Source organism: Cricetulus griseus, unplaced genomic scaffold (assembly GCF_003668045.3).
Source record: "Cricetulus griseus strain 17A/GY unplaced genomic scaffold, alternate assembly CriGri-PICRH-1.0 unplaced_scaffold_1, whole genome shotgun sequence".
NCBI classification, from domain to species: Eukaryota; Metazoa; Chordata; class Mammalia; order Rodentia; family Cricetidae; genus Cricetulus; species Cricetulus griseus.
In genome coordinates, this window is record NW_023276808.1 from 8805296 (window position 1) to 8822892 (window position 17597).

General features: G+C 41.1%; 1 protein-coding gene across 1 annotated transcript in view; it reads right to left on the bottom strand.

Annotated features, from left to right (window-relative positions):
* LOC113838052 (zinc finger protein 431-like) overlaps nt 1-17597 on the bottom strand; it is a 120972-nt gene that overhangs the window by 102724 nt on the left and 651 nt on the right. The gene's annotated exons all lie outside the window — the stretch shown is intronic.

Below are 17597 nucleotides of genomic sequence, written 5' to 3' on the forward strand. Positions count from 1 at the left end.
GAGAAATTATATAAACACAGACTTCACAACTTTCACAAAATTGTCTCAAAATGACCCTTGATAAGTTGTTTTGACCCTAGGGCTACTGATATTTATGCAAAAATCAGAAGCACCATGCTCTAGACCTCTCTCCAGAAAGGAAGGAGATCTCTTTCTATGGATCAGAATCTCCTTATAATTCCTGTTGTTTCATGTAAATACAACCCCAGTGATGCTCAATCACAAAACAAACTTGAAAAATAATTTAAAACACAGGTAAGCTAATGGAATCAATAAGAAAACCATGATTTGTACCCACATTCCAACTAATACCTGATGTTGGACAATGAAGCCAAAATTATACAATGTAAAAAGGAAAGGATCTTCAGCAATTAGTGCTGGCATAACTGTTTGCTGGCCTGTAAAAGACTGCATACAATCCATATCTATCACCATGCACCAAACCTAAGTCCAAATGGATCAAAGACCTCAACATAAATCCACCCACAATGAACCTATGAGAAGAGTAAGTTGGAGGTAATTCAAAAAATTTATAGAGTAGACCATTTCCTGAACATAACACCAGTAGCACAAACACAGAGCTGCACAGTTAATAAATGGGACCTCCTGAAACTGAGAATCATCTGTAAGTCAAAGGACATAGACAACAAGACAAAATGACAGCCCACAGAATGGGAAAAATATTCCTCAACCCCACATTTCACAGAGGGCTGATTTGCAAAATATACAAAGAAATCAAGAAGCTCATCACTAAAATACCAAAAACTCCAATTAAAAAGTGGGGAACAGAATTAAAAAGAGAGAAATCTAAAATGGCTAAAAGAAACTTGACAAAGTTCTCAATATACTTAGATACCTGATAAATGCAAATCAAACAACTCTGAGGTAGTATATTACTCCTGTCAGAATGGCTAAAATCAAAATCACTGGTGACAGTTTATGCTACAGATGATGTGGAGAAATGGCAACACTCCTCCACTTCTGCTGGAGCCACTTTGGATATCAGCATGGTGGTTCCTCAGTAATGTGGAATTCAGTCTACCAAAAGATCCAGCAATTCCACTTGTTGGCCAAAAGATGAACGTTCAAACAAGAAAGATATCTTTCCAACTATGTTCATAGCAGCATTATTTGTAATGGCTAAAACCTGAAGCAACCTAGATGACCCTAAACTGAATAATGGATAGAGAAAATATGGTATATTTCCCATATTCCACAGAATACTACTCAGTGGAAAAGAAAAACAATGGAATAATATAATGTACAGGCAAATGGATAGAAGTAGAAGAATCCTTCCTGAGTAAGGTAACCCATTCACAAAAAGCAAACATGGTATGTATTCACTTATATATGGGTTTTGAGGTGAACAAAGGATTTCCAGTCTACAATCCACAATGCAAGGGAAGCTAGGAAACAAGAATTTTAAGAGGGACATAAATGAACACCCAGCGAAGGGAAGGCAGCATGTGGCAGGGGAGAAGGAGATAGGAGAACGAGAAGGGGAGAAGGGGTGGGGTTAGGAGTACTTGATGGAGCAGAAAGGTTGAGTCAGGGGAAAGAATAGAGGAGAACAAGAAAAGAGAAACTATAATGTATGGAGCCATCATAGGTTAAAAGAGAAACCTGGCACTAGGGAAATATCCAGAGATCTACAAGTATGACACCAACTAACAATCTAAGCAATAGTCAAGAGGTCACCTTAAATGCCCTTCGTTGATAATGAGATCCTTGACTACTTTATATAGCATTCTAGAGCCTTTATCCAGTAGCTGATGGAAGCAGAAGCAGACACTTAATGCTAAATAATAAGCCAAACTGCTGGAATCTACTTTTAGATAGGAAGGAGTGATAATCAATTAGTTCAAGACCAGGCTGGAGAAACTCACAGAAACAGCTGACCTGAACAAGGGGGAGCTCATGGACCCCAGACTGATAGTTGGCAAAACAGCATATGACTTATCCATGCCCCCTGAACCTGGGTGTCAGTAGGAAGCATGGGCAATCTATAGGGCCTATGGTAGTAAATTAGAATTTATTCCTATTATACAATTAGAATTTGGGAGCCCATACTACATAAAGCAGCACTCTCTTAGATTAGAAACACAGGGGAGGGACTGGGCCATACTCCATGTGATATGAAAGACTTTAAAAATGACTCATGGAAGCCTCATCTTAAGTAAGGAACAGAAAGGGGATTAAACAGGGGGACAGTTAGGGGCAGAGGAGGAGGGGAGTAACAAAGAACTGTGATTGGCATGTAAAACAAGTTTGTTTCTAGCTTACATTAAAAAATAAAGAAATGCTTCCTGAGCTAAAAAAAAGAGAAAGAATGAAAATGATTTTAAATCTGATTTCATTGATTATGGCACATCACATGGAATCTGACAATCAATCTGCACAGCACCAAGCATACTTGAGAAATCTCCACACATCAGAAACTCCTTTTCTCCCCTGGAACTAAACTTCACTGAATCACATCATTTTGATTATTTGCACCACCAAGTTACAAACATTTTATTATGAATTCATGAAAGACGATTCACATGAAGAATTTTCTACAAGTTCCTGAACACTTTGCAATATTTATAATACAAAAGTGAAACTGGAATGCAATATTCAGAACTTCTAGAAACAAGACATTCAATTATCTAATCTATCTTCCTACTGAAAAAAAGCAGTGTCCATAGTTGAACACTTTGCATTGATACAGCAAGAAATATATCCTCCCATTACCCAGTAAATTCATACTAAGGGGCAAAGAGTGAAAAGGCCAATTCCTAGGTCACCACATATATCAACAGAACTATATTCTGTTTTATGTTCCATTCAGGTCTCAACAGAATTAAAAGCCCATTGGGTAGTGTTGGCACATGTCTTTAATACCAGCACTTTGGAAGCAGAGGCAGTAAGATCTCTGTGAGTTCACACCAAACTGGTTTACAAGGTGAATGAGTGTTATATGGGAAAACCCTGACACAAAAAAGAAGCAGTCAGTAACTAACTTACTAAATGAAATAATATACCAACAGACCTGCTCTGATTACCATATACTCACTATGATATAGCTTGTGATCTTTCTTACAATTCATTTCAGCAAAGGCAGAAAAAAACATGGCTAGAAACCCAAAATTACCTGACAGTATTCGTAACTGCTAACACCACCCCCCAAAATAACCCACATTGCCTAGGGCCACCAAATGACTCAGACAGAACAGTCCTTCCAGCTAATATTCACAGACTAACTGGGGTTACTGTGAAACTGAATTAAAGAAAAACAGACCACAGATTAGAAAACAATGGAGTATTGACTGGGCTTGGAGGTAGAAACAACATTGTGAGTATGATGCATTTATCATCTCAAAAATTATTTTGAAAAGAAGTTGACACAGGCCTTATGGCCATGTGTTCCAGAGACTAGAGACTAGTATTACATTTTAAATCAGATTTCATGGATTATGGCACAACTCGTGGAATCTGCCCAATCTACCTGCACAGCACCATGCACACTTGAGAAATCTCTCCGCATCAGAAAATACTTTTCTCCCTTGGAACTAATCTTCACTGAATCGCATCATTGTGGTTAGTTGCACCACCATGTTACAATATTCTAATCATGTATTCATGAAAGACAATCCATATCACCATTTTTCTACAAGTTCCTAAACTATTTGCAATATTTATAATACAAACATGAAAATGGAATGCAAAATTTAGGAACATCTAGAAACCAGACCTTCAGTTTTCCCTGCCCCCAAATCTCTGATCAAATTAAGCCCATAGAGCAAATTTAGTGAGAGACTTCCTGTGAGGTCAAAGAATTTGCATGGAATGATGGCATTTCTTAAGGCTGGGAATGTGGCTGCCCACTCTCCATAGACAGAGGGAGGACTCACCACACTCTCTGCCACACCTCACCATTTGTTACTCCCAATTTGGAGACAGCACCTCCTAGCTTACCATTTTGAGGTTTCCCAGATCAATGAAGCTCTCAGCTCAGCTCCCTGCACCAGCAACCACACCACTGCCTCCTTTTCAAAGCCAAGCCTGAAGCCTGGTGAGCAGAAGAGGCCAGCACCTCTTCTGACTGGCAGGTCTCCTGGAGGGCTGGATTGGATAGTGAGGGTTGAGTGACAAGAACACCTCCCATAGGGTTAGAGTGTGCTTAAGTCACAGTATTGTGGTTCCTGGTCATGCCTCCTACACAAGAAAAAAATCATTTTTGTAGATCTGCAAAAATATTCATTTCAATAGCATTCACTCCAGGCTCTGATTGCAGATGCTGATATCTTCCTAGTCTCCATTGGAACCGCCCCTGTTTCTCCAGGATGTAACTGAAAAGTTTCTACACACCAAAGAGCCCCTCTGACAATGTAGCAATCCAAATCATGCCAAATCAAAATGAATGAGAAAAAGCTCATGTTGAGACATAGCAGGGGAATGGAGCAGAGGGCCCCACAGCCTCCTTTTCCTCATTCCACTGTCTTCCCCACCTCTCCCTGCCCTGTCTTCCACCCAGCCAAAAAAATCAAAAGAAAAAAATCTTAACAGTGTCTTATGGCTTCTAACATCCCAGGATGGAAGCCAAGAGGCTGGTGGGCAGAAGAGAGTTGGGTCAGGAGAGCAGGGCACTCAGGGAAATGTAGTGCTGAGCAAGCTCTCTGCAGGGAGTTGGGGAAACATCTCTAGGAACCACTGGCTCCGCAGGTTGGCTTTGTAAGTGAATGAACCAGGGAATCAGTGAATCAGTGACTGAGCCAGCTGAGCGATCATGTGAACTGAATGCAGGCAGCAGCCAGGCAGCAATCAGTGTTGCAGTTTAGGAAAGGCCAGCAGGCTAGCTGGAGAGCAGGGTGGGGTGAGAGTTGTGGTGGCTGAGGGTTCATTAATGAGCTCCCCCCACATGCGCCAGCTCAGTACTTCCCCGAGTCCATGAATGAATAAACGAACAAACAAATGAGTGATTAAATTAATAAATGGATGATTCGATGGATCGGGTGCAGCCATGGCAGTGGCAGGTGTGGACCAGAGAAAGCCAGGAGCGATGGAGGGAACCCAGTGCTGCCAAGCGGCTGGGCTCCTGGATATGAGGGTGTTGGGGGGGACTAATGAGTTAAATAGCTGTTATTATATGTTACATGAAATAGAAATCAGGCACTCTGGAAATGTCTGGAGATCTGCAAAGATGGCACCAGTTAACAATCTAAGCAAGAGAGGAGAGGCTGCCTTAAAAGTCCTGCCCTTATAATGATATTGATGACTGACTTATATGCCATCCAATAGCCTTCACAGATACCAACAACTACTCAGTGAACTCAACTGGAATCCAGTTGCAGAGAAGGATGAGTGATGAACAAAGGGGTCCAGACCAGGCTGGTGAAACCCACAGAAACAGAACACCTGGACTTCAGGGAACTCTTGCTCCCCAAAAGGAGAGCTAGGATATCAGCATGGAACTGATCCAGAACCCAGGAACATGGGTTTCAGTGAGGAAACCTCAGAAATCTACTTGACTTCCAGTAGTTCAGTACTTATCCCTAGCATCGGTCTAGATTTTGGGAGCCCATTCCACATAGAGGGGTACTCCCTGAGGCAAAACACATGGGGGTGGGCCTAGGACCTATCTCATAGGACACAATAGGCTCAAATGAATCCTATGGAAGGCCTCACCCTCCAAGGAGAGCAGAAAGTGTTTATGATAGATAGGTTTTTAGTAGGGGGAGTTGTAGGGGCAGAGGGGATGGAGAGGGAAATGAGATTGACATGTAAAACAATCTTGATTCTATTTCAAATAAAAAAAGAAAAGCAAAAAAATACAACTCCTGCTGCCACTGTTAGGAATCCCACAAACAAAAAGAAAGAAAGAATGGCTATAATTGAATACTAGGTTTTCTATTAATAACACATGATGAGCAAGTTCACAAGCCTACGCATATTATGATCTTATATACTGGAAATTTGTCAGTGTTTCTCAACTTTCCTCTATAAAGGGTAATGAATCATGTATTGACCAGCTATCATGTATAGCTGTGAAGAAACACCATGTACATTGCTAATATTTTATTTTACTTTTTCAAGCAGGATTTCCCTGTGGCTTTGGAGGCTGTCCTAGAACTAGCTCTTGTAGAGCAGGACGGCATCAAACTCACAGAGATCCACATGTATCTGCATCCTGATTCCTGAAATTAAAGGCATGAACCACTACACACTGGCTATGGCTAATTTTTAAAGGAAAACATTTAATTGGGTGGCTTACATTATCTGTGGTTTTATCAAGTATCATCATGTTGCCACATGGTAGAATGCAGGCAGACATGGCAGTGTAGAAGGACCTGGGCATCACACATCTTGACCACTGGCAATCGGAAGTGGTCTCGGACACTGTTCATGGCTTGAACATATATGAGATATCAGTATACACCCCCCCAGTGACATTCTTGCTTCAACAATTACATACCTACAACAGCAAACCAACCTCATAAGAGTGCCATTCCCAATGAGTTTCTGGGGGCAATTACATTCAGACTAGCACAGGTACTATGCATTAACATTCACATGGAAGAATGATATATCCTTTTGTGTGAGTAAACAATGAAGCCATCCTACTAAGAAAGATTAAATTTTAAGTTTCTTTTCACACCAGAATTTATTGGACTGTGAAATTGTTTCTTAGGCACACCTAAGGCCCCAAATTTGCCAGTTTTTGAATAATGTTTCTCCTGAGACAAGGAACTACTTTGCCTGCTCCTTCAATTATGTAAAGACATTGCTGGATAGAGTCATAAACTTGGGCTACCTTTCCAGGCTTTAAATGAAGAGCAGGTCCCTTTCTTTAATATTGTTAAAAACCTTGAAAATTATTGTCTCTTCCCCATAAATGGATTGCCATAAGAAACTACTAATGCTCTTTTTCTTAACAAAACAGAGACTTTTATGGCTTCCTCCTTGTGTCCTTTTCATTGTAGACCTGAAGGAGGCAACAGTAATAACCATCAACAGAAACAATATTTTGTCGAAGACATTAGCCCATTACACTTAAACTCAGCCTTATTCATTTTCTTGTGACCTGTAGAGATTAAGAGAGATTAGGGGCCAAAATATCACACAGATGAACTCTGGCTAAATTATTAATGAAATCTTCTAAAAACCTGTACCTACTTACCAGGACAAGATCACCCAATCAGAAATGAATGAAGCCAGGCTCGGCCTAGAGGGCCACAGCAAGACAAGGATATGACTGTTTTATTGAGAGGAAACAGATGTTATATATCTTCATGAGAAACATAAGTTAGTGGCAATTTCCAGGATCAATACAGTTGTAGTTTCCAGGATAATATGAAAATTGCAAGTCATACAGGGTAAACAAGAGTAATGTCTAAGAACTATTTTTCTTAAGCTTACATACTTCATTCATTACTAAGAAATCATATAGAGAAATACCGATTAGCCTTAATGCATCCCTGCCTGATTGAGTGCATCAGTTAATCAGGAAGTGGAAGGTACATTGTGTCACAGGAGCCAGGGGCTTTATTCTGAATATCCTATGGCACATGTCGCTCATGGCACGTAGGTCAGGCCAATTGCATGGTGCCCTGCAGAGACTTTTACCTGTTAAAATTCTGACATTTACCACCAAGGTCTGACATTATTCTGACATTCCCATCTTTCATGTCCTACAACAACAGCCAATTAAGTGTTATGGAGAGCATTTAGAGCTTTTACCATCTAAAGTCTTGATAATGTCAACTTCTTCCAAAAGTCAACAATGCCATATGCATTAGTGCAAAAAAATAACTTTTGAAGTAACATTTTATATTCCAACATCCTTCACTGATGCTGTGATTAAATTATCTAAGTAAAAGCTACTCCAGTAATGAAATTAAATTTTGTTGTTACCCCTAGTCCAGTGTCTATATTTTTGGGATGTCAGGAGAGAAACACAAGTTAGGCACCAAAGAAAAAAAAAAGTGGAAGCATTGTTTGTTGATTTTTTTTTCTTTTGGTTTGTCACGGTCTTGTATTCAGCTAGGTCTCTTATGCAGCCTAGGCCAACTTGCTCAGAGACATTGCCAAATCAGTGAAAGTCTTCTTCCCACATCAACCATGAGTCAACATAATCTTTTTCAGGCAGAAATCAGAAATTGTGATCTAAGAACACACTCAACTGAGGTTTATTCAGATGACACTAGGAGTTGTCATGTTGACATCTGATGGTAATTAGGACACAGAGACAATAATATATGAGAAGGTCTTAAAATCCAAAGCCAATGTACCAATCACATAAATCACTTAAGCAGCAAAGACACAAATACCGTAGCAACAACTGGAAAAACCAGTATGCAAGGAAATGGGAAGATGCAAACATCTAAGATAAAGAAGAAAATAATAATACCCTCTCCATAGCAACTCCCCCCCACAACAAAACCTTCAGGAAATGATAACATACGAAATTTTATGAAGACAAATTAGTGAAGGTCCAACATTTTTAAGGACATGAATATAACAAGGTAAGCATTATAGATTACAGAAAATCAGTACACAGATTCACATATTGAGGTCTATACAGGTCACAAAGTTACAACAATCAAAAATATGCAAAATATTTTTGAAAGAATGAAATGGTTAGTGAGAAAAAGCCAAGAAATAAGGCAGCAGTCAACTTTAAAGACCAAAGAAAACATAGGAAAAATGTGATCATGGCCAGTTTTACCCCACTCCCTATAATTCTATTTATATAAAAATTAAATAAACACAGACTTTACAACTTTCACAAAATTACCGCAATGTGACCCTTCAACTTTTGTTTGCGACCCTCAAGCTACTGATATTTCCTCCAAAACCATAAGCACCATGCTCTACATTTCTCTACACAGTGGAAGTGAGCTCTTGCTATGGACCAGTAGTTCTTTGTAATTCCCTTTGATTCCGGTAAATACAGTGCCACTGATGCTCAATCAAAAAATAACATAAAAATAATTTATAGCCAGCCGTTGGTGTCCCACTCCTTTAATCCCAGAATTCAGGAGGCAGAGGCAGGCAGATCTCTGGGAGTTTGAGGCCAGTCTTGTTTACAGAGTGGGGTGCCAGAATATGCTCCAAAGCTACGCACAGAAACACTATCTTGGAAAAAATTAATGAAATATATGAAGTTTTGCGTGGTGGCGGTGGTGCAGGTGTTTGATCCCAGCACTCAGGAGGCAGGGTCAAGTGGATTTCTGTAAGTTTGAGACCCGTGGTTCTAGAAGAGCTAGTTGCAGGACAGCCTCCAAAGCAACAGAGAATCCCTGTCTTGAAAAACCAATACAAAAAAAGAAAGAAAAAGAAAAAGAATTTAAAAGACAGCTAGACAAATGGAATTAAATTGAAAACCATAATATTGACACACATATTTATGTGTGTCAATGAAGCTAAAGTTATGCAATGGAAAAAATAAAGCATCTTCATCAAATTTCGTTGGCATAACTGGATGCTGATGTGTATAAGACTCTAACTAGGTCCATGTCTATTGCTATGTACACAACTTAACTACAAAGGGATCAAAGACCTCAACATAAATCCAGCCATACTGAACTTATTAGAAGGGGAAGTGGGAAGTAGCCTTGAAAAATTTGCACAGTATTAGACTGCTTCCTGAACATAACACCAGCAGCAAAGACACTGAGTTTGACAAATAATTAATATGACCTCCTGAAACTGGAAGCTTCCGTAAGGCAAAAGACAGAGTCAGCAAGGGAAAATGGCAGCACACAGAATGGGAAATGATATTTACTGACTGCATGTTTGCCAGAGGGCTGATTTCCAAAATATAGAAGTAATTAAAGAAGTTCGTCACCAAAATGTCAAAAAATCTAATTAAAAAGTTCGGTATAGAATTAAATAAGTAATACTCAATAGAGAAATCTAAAATGACAGAAAAAAAATTAAGAAAGTGCTCAATAGCTGTAAAGGGCCATGGACACAAAACAATTCGGCTTAAAGCCCACCTTTGTAAGCCTTTTAATGACCTTTAAGTTTGCAACTTAAAGCCAGCTCTGTGAGCCTCCTGTAACCTGTAATTAGATGATTCGCTAATTGCTTCTGTTCCAAGAAAGGGCCTGGGGCTTTCCTGTTCGTTGTTCCGGGGAAGACCACAAGATGTTCCAGCCGATAAGAAGAATGCTCCTGCCCCAACATACACCAGATGTTCCTTCCTGTTATTTCCCTGCTTACCCAATTTCCTTGTTGCAGGGCTATATAAGCCCAGTCTGAACCCCAATAAATCGAGGCCTTGACAATGCACAGATGGACTCTGGTCCCCTCTTTTGTGCCGCTTGGCCTCCTTCCTTCTCTCACCCATGACTCTTTCAGGCAGCCCCCCTCCAGAACCCTGAATGACTGACCCGCAGGATGGGTCAAATAGCCTTACACAGCAGGAAAATGCAAATCAAAAAAATGCTGAGATACCATATTGCTCTTGTCAGAATGGCTAAAATCAAGAACACCAATGACAGTTTATTATGGGGATGATGTGGAAAAAGGAGAACACTCCTCCAGCGCTGGTGGAAGTGCAAAGTCACACAGCCACTTTGGAAATAAGTACTGTGGTTCCTCAGGAAAATGGAAATCAGAGTCCCATAAGATCAAGCATTTCCACATGTAGGCATATAGCCAAAAGAAACATAGTCATACAAAAAGGAGATCTGTTCTTATGTACATACCAAGATTATTTGTAATAACCAGAAAGTGGAATCAACCTAGATGACCCTAAACTGAATAATGGATAAACTAAATATGATACATTTACCCAATGGAGTAGAACTCAACAGAAAAAGTAATGGAATTTTAAAATTAACAGTGAAATGGATGGAAGTAGAAGAAAGTATGCTGAGTGAGGCAACCCAGTTTAAAATAAGAAAACAAGGTATGTACTCACTTGTGTATGGATTTTAGACATGGAACAAAGGATTACAGCTTACAATCCACACTGGCAGAGAAACGCAAAAACAGGGAGAATTCTAAGAGAGATATACATGGGCCCCCCAGAGAAGGGGAAAGGGACATGGACTCCTGAGCTAATTGGGAGCATGGGGGGAGGTGAGAGGGAGTTAGGAAAATGAGAAAAGGAGAAGGGGAGAGGAGTAATTCAGGAAGCAGAAAGGAATCAGGGGGAAGAATAGAGGAGAGCAAGAAAAGAGAAACCATAATAGACACAGCAATTATAGGTGTGAAGAGAAACTGGCACTATGGAAATGTCCAGTGATCTAAAAGATGACAACAACTAACAGTATAAGCAACAGACAAGAGTTTACCTTAAATGCCCTTCTCTGATAATGTGATCGATGACTACATTATTTGCCATCCTAAAGCCTTCATCCAGTAGCTGATGGAAACAGAAGCAGACACCTAGAGCTAAACGCTGAGCCACACTCCTGGAATCTAGTTTCAGATACAGGGGAGTGATGACCAAAGGGGTCTATACAAGACTGGACAAATCCACAGAAACAACTGACCTGAACAAGGGGGAGTTCATGGACCAGAGACAGATAGCTGGGAAATCAGCATTGGACTGATCCAGGCCCCCTAAACATGGGGGTCACTTAGGAGGCCAGGGCAATCTATGGGGCCTGTTGTAGTGGATTAGAATTAATCCATAGTATACAAATGGGCTTTGGGAGTCCATTCCACATAAAGCAACACTCTCTCATCTTAGAGACTCTGGTCTAGTTCTAGGCCATGCTCCAAATGATATGGCAGATTTTGGAAATCACTCATGGAGGCCTCACATTCCATGGGGAGCAGAATGGCAATGAAATAGGGGGACAGTGTGGGGCAGGGGAAGACGGGGGGAAATTGAGATTGTCATGTAAAACAAGTTAGTTTCTAATTAAATTAAAAATGGAAGAAATGCTCCCCATTTCCATGGCCTATGGAATATAACATGGATTCTACCCACTCTACCTGCACAGCACCATGCACACTTGAGGAATCTCTGCACATCAGAAACTCCTTTTCTCCCCTGGAACTAAACTTCACTAAATCACATTATTTTGGTTAGTTGCACCAACAGTTTACAAGCATTATAATCATGAATACATGAAAGATGATCCACATCACCAGTTTTCTAAAAGTTCCTAAACTATTTGCAATATTTTCAATAAAATCATGAAAAGGAATACAATATCCAGAACTTCCAGAAAGCAGACCTTCAGTTTTCTTAACTGTCTTCCCATTGCTAGAAAAAGCACTGCCCACATGTGAACACTGGAGAGTGAAACTGCAAGAATTTTACCTCTCCATGCTAGGGATGCAGAGTTTCCTTTTACCCAGTAAATCCATACTGGGAGCCCTGCAAGACAAAGGACATTGCCCAGCTCAACATATGTACCAACAGAACTACACACTAGCTCATGTTCTGCTCAACTTCCAACAGAACTGAAATCTTACTGGGTGGTGGGGTGGTGGCACATGCCTTTAATAACTGCACCAGGGAGGCTGATGCAGTAAGATCTCTGTGAGTTCAAGACCAGATTGCTCTATATGGTGAGTCCCAGTAGGACATGACTGTTAAACAGTGAAACCCTTTCAGGAAAACAAGCAGACAATAAATAACTAAGCAAATAAATGAAATGATACCTCTCCAGACCTGTTATGATCACCATACATCCACTATGGTATAGTTCTTGGTCTTTCTTACAACTCATTTCAGTAAAGGCAGTAGAAAACATGGCAAGAACCCACAAATTACCTGACACTAGTACTCCTGACTGCTAACACCTGCCCCCCAAGAAAACCCACATTGGTTAAGGCCAATATTGTAGGACTCATATTACCAGCTTCCTTACTGGGTGATCAGAGATGAAATGACTTAGACAGCACAGTCCTTCCAGCTCTGCCCTTAGAGCAGAGTATACAGAGCCCTAGTCTAAAAAGTTTGTATTTTAGTAGCAACTCCTCCTCTCTCATATAGTACAACCTGTTCCTCACCCAAAGCACAGGGTTCTTTATTTGCACATTCCATTACATACTTAATGTCCTGTGCAAGCAACCCATTGCCTCAGAGCTGGAAAACCCTGAGAGCAAACCCAGGTAGCATCCACACAGTAACTGTTGTTTCTATGTAACTGAGTTAAAGAAAAGCAGGCCACAGAATAGAAAACAATGGAGTATTATTGATAGTGCTTGGAGGTCAAAAACAGAAGGTGAACATCATGCATGCCAAATGTCAAAAATTATTTTGAAAACGTGAAATAGGTGATATGACCATGCATTCCACAGACGAGAGACTAGTATTAGAACAGATGAAAAGTTTCTCATACCTTTCTTATAAAGATGAACACCATAAATAAGAAAGATTCCAGACCTTAGAAGTGGATACTAGTAGTTAAGCAAAATACAATCACACAGCCAGGATATTCCTTAAGTAAATTCTTAAGTACAGCATTGACCGGAAACAATGGGTCATTCTTCATGGATAGTGTCCTGAGGTGAAGGTAATGGGGATATGAAAGATAGAACAAGTAGAACATAACAAAGATAAATGCTAGGTTTGTGAGTTAATCCAGATATGCCCCAGACTAACTAAGCTTCTTGACAAGCAAAGAATCCTGTACACCAAATAAATTGAGTGGGGGGTTGGAAGCATATGGTAGAATCATATAAATTCATCAAAATATCATATAATTGGAGAAATACAGGTAGAGACTAGTCAAACAATTCCATACAACAGAAACAATGTATCTAAAAAACATTACTGACTTAAGACACAGTGGCCTTAGGACAGAAAACAACAGCTCCATATGCTAGGAAGATTTTGGTTCTCTGGATTTGAAGAGACCCTTCTAAAAGTTCCTGGCCCCAGACCATTAACAGCTCTCTAAAACATATTGCAGTTTTAGAAAGGAGCTCTGTTTATTGTGAAAACATCAGGCCACAATGAAAGCTCTCAAGCCCAAACCCCAAGCTGTTCCTGACTCCGCCCAGACTGAGGGCTTAAATGATAGCCTTGCTTGGTGAGGTGAGTTCTTAACACAACTGTGTTTTATTTACAAATAATTCTTACCTGGTGTCATATTACCAACCTGACAAAACTGTGTTTATTCTCAAGAAAAGAAAAACCTAGAATGTTCTGACATAAGGATTTAAGTTATTTTGTGTCCCTGTAATGCCTCCTTGTCCAGCTTGTTAGATGCCTGTTCTTCGATATGGTGATGGGCCTGGTGGCTGATGGTAAATCAGGGGTAGATACTTTGCAATGGTTTGCAGCCAAATGTCTGCACAATGCTGATGAACAAATGTGTATCCTAGCATCCAAACAAGGCTGGTTAGAATGTACTTACCTTTGGGTGTTTCACAGGCAGTCCTCCCACAGCTCAATTCGATTTTGGGAGACATTCTATTTCCTAAGCATTGGTAAATCCTTTATATCAACAATTCTACTCTCCTAATTAGGAGTAATAGAAGACTGCTACCTAACACATGAGTTGCCTCTGGACAACATGCACAAAATTAACGATGAATGGAGATTGCATGTAAATGTTAAATGCAGAGTGTTGAATGTCAAGAAAATACTGGAAAAACCAGGCATCTCTGAGATAGGCAAGCTGCTTTCTATATATTCTACAAGAATCTTTTAGTTGTGCCAGGCGTTGGTGGCAAACACCATTAATCCCAGCACTTGGGAGGCAGAGACAGGTGGATCTCTGTGAGTTCAAGACCAGGCTGGTCAACAGAGTGAGTGCCAGGATGGGCTCCACAGCTACACACAGAAACCTCCAAAAATCCAAAAAAGAAGAAAACAGCCTCTTTAAGTTGACTAGAATCCTGCTCCTATATCCATCTCCCTGCTCATAATACTCTGATCAAATTAAGCCTGCAGAGCAAAATTAGTGAGAGACCTCCCCCTAGGTCAAACAATTTACGTGGGCCACATGGGATTTCCCAAGGCAGGGTATCTGGCCTCACTCTCCCCACAGATACAAGGAGGACGCAACACACTGTCTGCCACACCTCAGCATCTGACCCTCCCCATCTGCAGACAGCATCCCCTAGCTCACCATTTTGTGGTTTTCCAGATCACTGAAGCTCTCCTCTCAGCTCCCTGCAGCAGCAACTGCACCACAGCAAACAAAACCGCTGTCTCCTCTTCAAAGTCAAGCCTGGTGAGCAGAAGAGCCCTGAACCTCTTCTGACTGGCACGTCTCCTGGAGGGCCTGAGTGGATAGTGAGGCTTGAGTGACAAGAACACCTCCCATAAGGTTAGAGTATGCTTAAAGACACAGTATTGTGGTTCCTGGCCATGCCTCCCACACAAGAAAAAAATCCTTTCTCTAGATCTGCAACAATATATATTTCAATAGCACTGGCCCCAGGCTAATTTGCAGACCCTGAAACCTTCCTGGTCTCCATAGGAACTTCCCGTTGTCCTCCAGGATATAATTCAAAAGTTTCTACACACCAAAGAACCTCCCTGACGATGCAGCAAAACAAATGGTACCAAATCAAAATGAATTAGGAAAAGCTCACATAGCAGACACAGCACGGGGATGGAGCAGATCGCTCCACAGCCTCCTTTTCTTCATTACACTGCCTCCTCCCTCTCTTACCCTCCCTCCCGTCCCTGCCCTGTTTTCCACCGCTGCAATAAATCACAAGTAAGAGTCCTAAGGATTCTAACATCTCAGGAAGGAAGCCTAGAGGCAGGAGGATGGAAGCATTGCTGATTGGGAGTGCAGGGCACACTGGGAAATGCAGTGCCAAGCCAGCTCTCTTCAGGGAGCTGGAAAACTTCTCTAGGAACCTCTGGCTCCCCAGGCTGCCTTTGCAAGTGAATGAGCTAGTGAATCAGTGAATCAGTGACTGAGAGAGCTTAGTTAAGGAGTGAACTGAATGCAGGCAGCAGCCAGGTGGGGAGCAGTCAAGTCAGTGATGCACTTTAGGAAGTGCGAGGTGTCAAGCAGGGTGGGGAAAGCGTTGTGATGGGGGAGGGGTGTTCATTCTTGAGCTCGCCAACACCTGCATGCTCCCTCCCACCCAGGAATCCACGAATGAAAAATAGAACAAATAAATGAATGGATAAATTAATTAATTAACAGATGAATGGATGTACGGGGCATTATGGCATGCACCACCACACTCTGGCAATCACTAATTCATTAAAGGAAAAACTTTTAATTTGCCTGGCTTGCATTTTCAGAAGTTTTATATTAAGTATCTTCATGTTGCAACATGGTAAAATGCAGGCAGAAAGGGTGGTATAGAAGGAGCTGGGCATTACACATCTTGACCACTGGCAATGGGAAGTTGTCTGGGACACTGTTCATGGCTTCAGCATATATAAGATCTCATTATACACCCCCAGTGACACACTTCCTTCAACAAGTCCATACCTACAGCAACAAACCATCCTCATAACAGTGCCATTCCCTATGAGCTTATGGGGGGCAATTACTAGCTCGGGTACTATGCATTAAGGTTCACAAGGAAGTACGATATGACCTTTTGTGTGAGTAAATGAGCATATCCTACTGAGAAAGACTACACTTTAAGTTTGTTTTCAACCAGAATTTATTAGACTATGAAATTTTTGCTGCGGCACACATAAGGCCCCATGATTAATTATATGAAGTATTCAGCTTTCATTTCAAACAATTTGGGAATAATTAACACAGTGTTCATTATCCTCAAATTGGACAGAAAGGCTAGTGAGGAATTTCTTTAACACCAGTTTTATATTTTGAGAAACTTGTTTTAACAACTTTGCTTACAGTGACTTGTACATATTAAACTTTTACTTTTCCTCCATTTCATGTGCCTAAAGTTAAGCCATACCGTCATTAATTCCAAGGCATTGTACTATATTTTTGTTATTAATGTTCAAACATATTTGTGCATCAGAACCCTGATTGTAATTGAAGGAACCAGCTTCCCTTTCGGCAGCCATAACATGTGCTTCTATGACCTTGTTCTAGACACTAGAAAGTCAGATGCCTGTCTCGTGACAAGGAACCAATCAGAAGTTAGCTGGTGGCGCTATGCTTTACGACCCTGGGTGTGCTTTACGGACAAGCGCACAGCAATGATGTAGAGAGCATAGCAACCACCCTGGGAGGGCCTATGGGCCATAACAACCAGTTGACCAATCAACACAGGGCAAGCCCTCCAAGCCTGGAGGCACACCAATCGTAAGCCTGTGCGTACCCCTAGACACTCCCCTTACGCTGCCCTATAAGATCTTTTGGGAGACCCAAGGAGCCGTCTTTTCTAGCCATCCGCCATGGCGGGTGGGTGAAAGACCCGAGCTAACATGGGGTTAGCTCGTTAAATTACAATAAAGCCTCGTGCAGTTTGCAGCAAGCTCTCGAATCCGCCTGGTGATTGGGGTGACCGCGAACATGGCCTGGGACCCCGGATACTTGAGTTTTCGGGGGTCTAACACCTCAACTGAAGAATGGACAGAGAAAATGTGGTGCATTTACACAATGGAGTACTACTCGGGAGAAAAATAATGGAATCTTAAAATTCACGGGCGAATGGATGGAAATAGATGAAAGCATCCTGATTGAGGTAACCAAGTCACAGAGAGAAAAACACGCTACTTGCTCTCTTATATATGGGTTTTAGAC